Below are 8575 nucleotides of genomic sequence, written 5' to 3'. Positions count from 1 at the left end.
AAGTGTAGAAACTCTTAGTCATTTTTAACTGAATTGACAGAGAAGTACTATTTTTCTACAAAAAAAAAAAAAAAGGAAGGAAAGAATGCTTCCAGGTAGATCTACGCAAGCTAAACTTACACCAAAAGCTCATGCAAGGTCAATGAATAACAAAGCTTTCTACTCCCACCACAGACTCCTTGCCATAGCGTGGCCCTCCCAGACAATCTTCCCCAGAGGGCAGCTCAGCTGCTTCCTTTCTCTTCTGCAGGTCTTCATCCAAATGCCACCTTCTAGGCAAGGCCGTCCCTAACCACCTGTTGACAACTGTAAACCCTCTTCCCTACCATGCCCACCTGCTTTCTCCACTCAACTTTTCTTGATAGCACTTCTATATCTGAGGTCCTCTACAGTTTGTCTAGTCCTTTATTCTGCTTATTGCATGTCTCCCCTCACGAGAAGGGATGTTCTATGAGGACCAGGAGATAACAACAACCCCTGAACAGAAATCATCACAGAGCAGACACTCCGTAAATATAATGATATAAGATGTTTAAAATGGAAAGTCAAAATAAAATCGCCCAGCTTTTTGTCGCTCTCTGGCATTCAAGATGTCAAAGCGAGGACATGGTGGGTCCTCTGGTGTGAAATTCCGGATTTCCTTGGATCTTCTGGTTGGAGCCATGATCAGTTGTGCTGACAACACAGGAGCCAAAAGTCTGCATATCATCTCTGTGAAGGGGATCAAGGGACAACTGAATAGACTTCCTGCTGCTGGTGTGGGTGACATGATGATGGCCGCAGTCAAGAAAGGCAAACCAGAGCTCAGAAAGAAGTGGTAATTAGACAACGAAAGTCCTACCGGAGAAAAGATGGTATGTTTCTTTATTTTGAAGATAATGCAGGAGTCGCAGAAAACAATAAGGCGAGATGAAAGATTCCGCCTTTCACAGGACCAGCTGCAGAAGAATGTGCAGACTTGTGGCCCGGGATTGCATCCAATGCTTGCAGCATTGCATGATTCTTTGGTGGATTTGTAAAAAAATAAAAATAAAACTTATTTGCTCCCCCCCAAAATAAAAATAAAATAAAATCGCCTGCCACGAACAAGTAACCACCTTCTCTCCACTAAGGTAGACAATATGGTGAAGCCATTGCCCAGAGAGCCGAGGACGAAATAGAAGGAGAAACATTGCTCATGCCCTGGCACACTGGATACTAAGCCTTGTGCCTTCCATTTCACCTTGGAGCCCTGACCCCTGTGCACACCTCCACCTGAGAGACTAGAGGGAAGAGGGGAGACATTCCCTCTGGTTTCCAGCTTGCTTGTCAACTCACTGGTGAGTTGTATCCAGGACCGACTTCACGGGAATGCAGCCTGCATCATCCCACAAGTCTCCGCACTTGGAAGGGACCCTATGTTTGGTTTAATGCTCTGCTGTCTATACCTTGAAATTCTTAATAATTTTACCTTCCAATTTGTCTTTTATAAGTGAAATTCAGTGGGACAATGGAAGATGCGTATGAGCAGAGGAGAGTCATGAAATAAAGGAAAAACCTTTATATTTTAGTACCTTTAACAGCACTTTTCCCTACCTTGCAACAAGCAGCCCCATTTTCACTTTGCACTGGGCCCCAAAATTATGTAGTCGGTCCTGGTTGTATCCATGTTATTTCTGGACAGCAACAAAAACTTTCTAAGGTAGAGGAAATCCATTCTGTCCTATATGGTCTGTTCTCCCAGCTCGAAAGCAATGTGGTCATCTTTTTGGCTGGCAATGATCCCCATCACCAAGCTTAGATTCAGTTAAAGTAGAAATTAAGGATAACATTTGAGGCAATGAGTTGATTTTGGAAAGAAAGAAAAAAATAAAGAAAATTCTGTTATAAAAATAATTACTGAAAATGTTAACAACAGTAGCTTGGAAACTCTTTTTGTTGTCTGAGAACTTTTTGGCGGTACACGGGCCTCTCACTGCTGTGGCCTCTCCTGTTGCGGAGCACAAGCTCCGGACGCACAGGTTCAGCGGCCATGGCTCATGGGCCCAGCCACTCCGCAGCATGTGGCATCTTCCCGGACCGGGGCACGAACCCGTGTCAGGCAGACCCTCAACCACTGCGCCACCAGGGAAGCCCTCAAAAAGTTATTTATTGAAATCATATGACTATATCTACTACAACTATACCATGTACGAAAAGAAAATGGTTTAATCCACCTCTTCCTGGGGAAGAGTAGAGATTAGTGACATTACCCAAGGCGTCTCAAATACTGGAGAGAATTTGGCCATTCGACAATGACGCAAATTAAAAAAGGCAATGCTCATCTTTATTTTCACAACTTCCTAATTTTGAGAAAACTCTATGAACTCACAGGTTAAATTAAAATAAGAAAAAATTTAAACGAGCTGCTAAAAAATAAAAGTTAGATGGGTTATTCATAAATTAAATGCTCAAGACACCCAAATTTGGTAACTTGCAAGAAATAAAATAGTTTAACCTCATATTCCCAAATGACTAATATTTTTCTAATAGCCAGCCCTTCCCTATGTCTCTATTTCCAGGATGCTGTCAAAGAAGATGCAATACCTGAGCTGTAAAATCAAACACCCGTAGGGGTGAGACACATAACACAAATGTGTGACTCAGATTAGATACAAGATAACAGAGGAGATGGGACAGTAAGAACTGCATGTGTCCCTTATAAAGAGGTATTTCATTTCGTTTTGTTTTGTTTTGAAGGGGGCCTGTGTTAGTCTGGGTCTTCTGAAAAGCAAAAACCAAGAGAGGATAAAACGTACGAGTAATTTATTAAGAGAAATACCTATGAAAGAACATGGGAAAGGAGCCAGTCTCCAAGAGGTGATGGACCGTGATGCAGGTCTGACGTGAGGGAAGGAGAGAGGGAAGGAAGGGAATTTGCATGGATGCCTCCTGAGCTGTCTGGAGCTCTACAGAAAGTTTGCCAAGGCCACTGGTGGAGGCCTAAAGCCACAGTCAGAGGTGTCCCATCTCTCCCAGAAATGGACCTGCCTCAGTTTCCTGCCTCACTCAGCCTTGGAAGGCATGGCCTCAGTACCAACCAGTGATGGATTTCAAAGCTCAGAAGCTGGGTCTTCTGAGAACCACTGGAGATATGAGGTCATTCTCATGGCCCTCAGGGTGCCCACAAAATACACCTGCAGACCAGCAGTTTGAGACTCTTCCTGGGCCCAGATTACAGTTACTTTCTTCATTCTCTCGACATCTCTCCCTTGATGAACCACTGTTGTCTTTCTGTGTCTATACATCAATCTCTTCAGACACAAGGAGAGTTTAGTCATCCAGTTCAGAGACATTGAAAGGATTCATCAGTTGAAAAACAGTACTTGCACTGCTAGGAGAAACATTTTCAAAACCAGCTGTCCTTATAGATCTGTTGGAAATCAGTCACTGAAGTTGCCTTCAGGCCAGAAAATTTGGATCAGGTGTCAGATTTTTCCATGTCCCCACAGAGGTCACAGTGCCTTTTGCTGAATGTGGTTCCAGGGCCAGAAAAGTTATGTAGGAACAACCAGCATTTTTTTAACCAATTAATTTTATACCAGTTTTTGAAAAGTGTTCCCCTTGGGAAAGTTCCAACGATCCCACAGTTCCTGCCATGGATACAGAAATAGCATCAGTGTTACATTTAAAAAGTTGAGAAGACAAGACCCTGAGCACTACCAGACCCAGGGCCTGCGAAAATATTAGCAGCAGTGTTGCCACACAGCAGGGCTGAAAGTATCATGGCTGTATCCCAAGGGGGCCTCAAGTTAGCAAAATTATTCTGCTGAAGCCTGAAAGAAAATAAAGAAGAAAGCTCCCTGTAAATACAGAACCAGTGAAGAGAACAAAAACAAAAGGGCATCCTTTTAAAAACACAAATGAAATATGAAACACGAAGGAAGATTAACAGCTAAGCCCTCACAGGGCGGAACCAGAAAAAAAGGAAACTTTGTTGTCGACATGTCCAAAATGCCACCTGAGAAAGCTGAGTGCAAGGGGCCTATCAGGGGGAAACGATGGTCTTCTTGAAGATCTTTTCTCTAAAGGATCCAATGCCCCTAAAATAACATGGCATGCATTTTGGGGAAGAGATGAGTAGAGAAATACTTTGTCAAGAACTAACATGGGGTGATTGCCAGCGAGCAAGCAGATGACTGAATAAAAAGGGGAATGACAGTTATATGAAGGTATAGATTAAAGAAAAATCATCTAAGTGTAAACTTAATACATGTACATTTTATTGATATAAGTTATGCTTCAATGAAGTTGAAAAATCTTAACAGAAAAAAAAACTAACATGGGGTATAGAAGAATAAAAATGTGAGACTTGGGTGTGAGCCACATTTTACTGATACTGTTAACCAAGTGTGCGGTTACACTGTGTATTCTAAAACTGGAATTGTGACATGATCTGTGTGTTGCCTTTCCAGGTGATGCGTCTTCTACTAGGACATTCAAACATCCTCAAATCCATCCTGACCCCCAACAAAGAGCCTGCCCTCATGTTCTCTTTCAGGAAACGGCAGCCCTCTCTATTCTGGAAACCTATCCACGTCGGAAGACTTCTCTTCTCCAGCCTTATACAACCCATCATCAAGACCTCTCGGTTTCACTTTCTCTTGACTCCATCTGCTTCTTGTAACCGTAACCTCCACCCTGGTCTAAACGAAGGTCACTTTTTTCCTACTCTCCAGAGACAGCCACCCAACTGGTCCCCTTGATTCGACTCTTTCTCCACACCCTGCGTCCTTCTCCAAAGAACAGCCAGTGACCTTCCCAAGACGTAAATGGCTCTTATTGTTCCACTGTAGTCTCAACCTCTCCGGTGGCTTCCAATTCTGCTTTAATTACAAAGACCCTCATCCTCAACATGCCCGACGAGATCTTCATGTGTGTAGCCCCCCTTGCTAATACATCCACCCCATCTGCTCAGTCCCTGCATAGCATCAACGCCGCCTTCCTCCGGTTCTTCAAATACTGTGCCCTTTGTTGCCTCAGAGCCTTTGCAAATACTGTTCCCTCTGCCCCCATCTCCTCACCTCTTCCCTCCTGCCTTTCATGGAGTTCAGAAGGATTTTCCTCAAGAAAGCCTTCCCTGCCACATCCTTAACTATCCCGTCCCAGAATAACTGAGGTCCTGTTCACACTTTTTGTAGCATAATTGCCATTTTAGTGTATTTATGGGATGATCTGACTAATCTCTGTCTCTATATCTAGAGTGAGGCCAGGAACCATGTCTGTTTTCTCAATTATTTCCCTGTGGCTAGCCCAGCACCTGGCACAGAGGTGAATAATTGTGTTGGATGGATGGATGGATAAGTACAAAAATATTATAAATGCATAAACCAAATACATCTTTCCAGGGGCAGAAATAAATTTCCAATGTAGATAAACGCTAATGGGTAAATATACCACATTTTCAATGTTCTAATTGTTTTGAATAGGTAATACATTTACATGCTTCAAATCTAAAAGATATCCATTGAGAAGATTTGTTCCTACCCTGTATCCTTCTATTCCATTCTTCACCACCCCTATAAGGCACCCTACTTCTACTAGTATCTTATATCCTCGTATCTTCATGCAGATACAAGCAAATACGTGTTCTTAGTTTCACCTTTTCTTACACAAAAGAGAGCATACCATACACACTGTCAGTTTACCGAGAGCGTCTTACTCTTCTGTACAGGTGGGTGGTAGTCTGTTTATTTAACTCTTCCCCTCCTCTCTTTCTTTTTTTTTTTTGCTCTTTCAAACAAGACTGCCGTGAATAACACTGTGTATGTGTCATTTTGTATGTGTCCAGGTCTGACTGTAAAGTCAACTCCTACAGAAGTAGGATAGCTGGGTCAAAGTGTAAATACACTGGTAATTTTGCTAGATTTCCATCTATGTGCATTTTAAAGTCTCATTTTAGAAATCTATAACTACGCAAAAAGGTAAGTCAGGAAATACTGGGGTAAAAGCCTTAGAGCCAGAAATGTCTGGGTTTATTCTTCACTCTATTATTTATCAACTATGTTAGCATGGGTTAGATCACCTCTCTGAGCCTCAGTTTTGTGGCTTCAAACAATTCCCAAACCTCCATCTGCAGCTGAGACTCTCCTCACTTGTCCAGTTGCCAACTGGATACCTCCTTCTGTATGCCCCACATCCTTAAGTTGCAAATATTTAAAACAAAACTCACGATCTCTCACTTAAACTGGATTCTATTCCTGCATTCTCCAGTCATCCAAAGACACAGAGACCTGAGGGTTTTCTTCTGCTCTTTCTCCTTCTACCCACAGTTCCAATCCAGTCATCAAATCCTGGTCATTCCTCTTCCCAAATCTTTCTGGAATCTGTTTCTTCCTTTATTCTCGTTCCATCTGTCCCATTTTAGCTGTTCATGGCTTCCCAACTGGACTATTACAAAAGGGACCAGGCTAGTTTTTCTGACTCTGGTCTCAGGGCCTTTTAGGACAATCTCGCTAACCAGTTGTAAAGGGATCATTCTAGAACACTAACCAGGTCTTGTTTCTCCCTGGATGAAAGCCACTTGTTGTCCTCCACCTTCTGGGGGCAGGTGTCTAAATAAACAGCATGTAAACTGTATGAACCACAGCCTTCTCTCAGCTTCACCTCCAGCCCCTCCAGCCTCTCACCCAAACAGATTTCTCTTTGCACAAGGAACTCTTCCTGTATGTTTTTCATTCATTTATTCATTCAGCAAATATTTCTGAGTGACTAAGATGTGACATTTATCCTTTAATTTAAAAGAAAAAAGATGTCTGGCATGCCTCAGACTACTGAACCCCCAGAAGCTTCATTGGTGCAACAGATCCCTGAATTTTCATAGGGTAAATCTCCCAGCTCTCCTACACAGGTGTCTTACTAAGGCAGTATTTCTTAACATGGCACTATTAAAATTCGGGGACAGACAATTCTTTGGTGAAGGGTGAGGGTTGTCTCAAGCACTGTAGAATGTACATCCCTGGACTCTACCCACTAAATACTAGTTACTCACAATCCTTCATTTTTAACAATCAAAAATGTCTCCAGACATTCTCAGGTCTACCCTGGGAGTTAAAATCCCTTGATGGAGAACCCCTGTATTAGGGCATCTATGATACTTGCAGCACCCTGATCAGTAAGTCCAAGTAGCATGATGTCATTAATAGGTGGGCAGAATGATGTTCGGTAGAATGTCAGGATGAGCAAGTTCCCAGCAGACATGTAGACAGCGAATGTATACTGCTGCCCTTGCCATGTGAAAGCCAACCACTCTAGATTCTCCCCATTGATGGGGACTGAGAAGAAAGCATCTGCTAGATCAGTAGTCCCATAACCAAGTTTGAGAATGTGTGTTGATCTTCAACATTCAACACATCTGGTACAGCAGCTTCAAAAGGGATTATCACCTGAATAAGTTTAAGGTGGACTAATAATACCTGCCATAATTCATCTGGTCATTACAGGGATGCAATGGGCAAATTGAATGGAGATATTATAGCAACCACTACTTTGCATCCCTTATGTCTTTGATGGTGAATATCTGTAATTCTTCCCTAGGATACAATATTATTTCTGATTACCTATCTTGGATAATGGGGGAAGAACAGTTTCAGATACTTTTATTTGGCCCTTCCTACCATAATGTCCCACACTCCACAAGTCAGAAAACCTACTGGGAGCTCTGCCAACCATTAAATATATCTATCCTATTTGGGAATCTGAGAAATAACCACAGGGTAGTTTTGTGGACCCAAAGAGCCATTATAAAATGGACTTTGGGGAAGACTTAATTTGTCACCTGGCCTCCTAAAGCTGCTAATCTAACTATGGGACCAGTATGTGGCATTTCAGATACCCTGGTACTACTGTCAGCTTAGACCTTATATATAGTAGTTCTCAAAAATTCTGGCTAGTCCCCATTCCCTAGCACTAGTTACTTGGGGAAATATCTACAGATCCCTTGAAGGGGAGGATTAGAGGAATAAATTTTCTTGTATACTAGTGAGAAATAGTAATGTTCTTCTCCAAGAGGACCTCAGCCTCCCTTAGAATCTACAGATTCTAGATACGTAAACTGACTCATTTGAAAACCAAGCAAGAAGCCATAATTTTCCACTGCAGTGACTGATGATAACATTCTGCTCTCCAGCTTTCATTTTTGTTATTATTATACAATTTTAACAATGCCCTAGTCAGCTGTCCATCTGTCTCCTGTCTAGAAACACCACAATCTGTTAGTCATTGCCACAAATCTCTGAAGGTTAAGGCACCCTAACTGCTACTCCGTGGTGCTTCCGGTTATAATAAGCATGGCTACCTTTGCCTCTGATGGTTAAGAGCTGCCACCTAGTCTTTTAATTGTGGAATCTCATTAGCCCCATTGACATTAAGGAGTCTATGGCAATGTTTATCACCATTAAGCTCAGCCTACAGAAGACAGACACCAACCTCTCAAAGATGTCAGTGAGCCCTTAATTTGTGACTTTGTATTGCCTTCAGAGGAAGTGTCCTCCAGTCTCTTTCAAGAAACAGAGTTGGCTTCCCTGGTGGCGCAGTGGTTGAGGGTCTGCCTGACACG

General features: G+C 42.5%; 1 pseudogene; it reads left to right on the top strand.

Moving 5' to 3' along the window:
* The first annotated feature begins 590 nt into the window (after positions 1 to 590).
* On the top strand, positions 591 to 1000 carry LOC103074258 (60S ribosomal protein L23 pseudogene; annotated as a pseudogene).
* The last annotated feature ends 7575 nt before the right edge of the window (positions 1001 to 8575 follow it).

This window comes from Lipotes vexillifer, unplaced genomic scaffold, assembly GCF_000442215.2.
Source record: "Lipotes vexillifer unplaced genomic scaffold, Lipotes_vexillifer_v1.1 scaffold1549, whole genome shotgun sequence".
Classification (NCBI taxonomy): Eukaryota; Metazoa; Chordata; class Mammalia; order Artiodactyla; family Lipotidae; genus Lipotes; species Lipotes vexillifer.
This window is presented reverse-complemented; position numbering and strand designations above follow the sequence as displayed.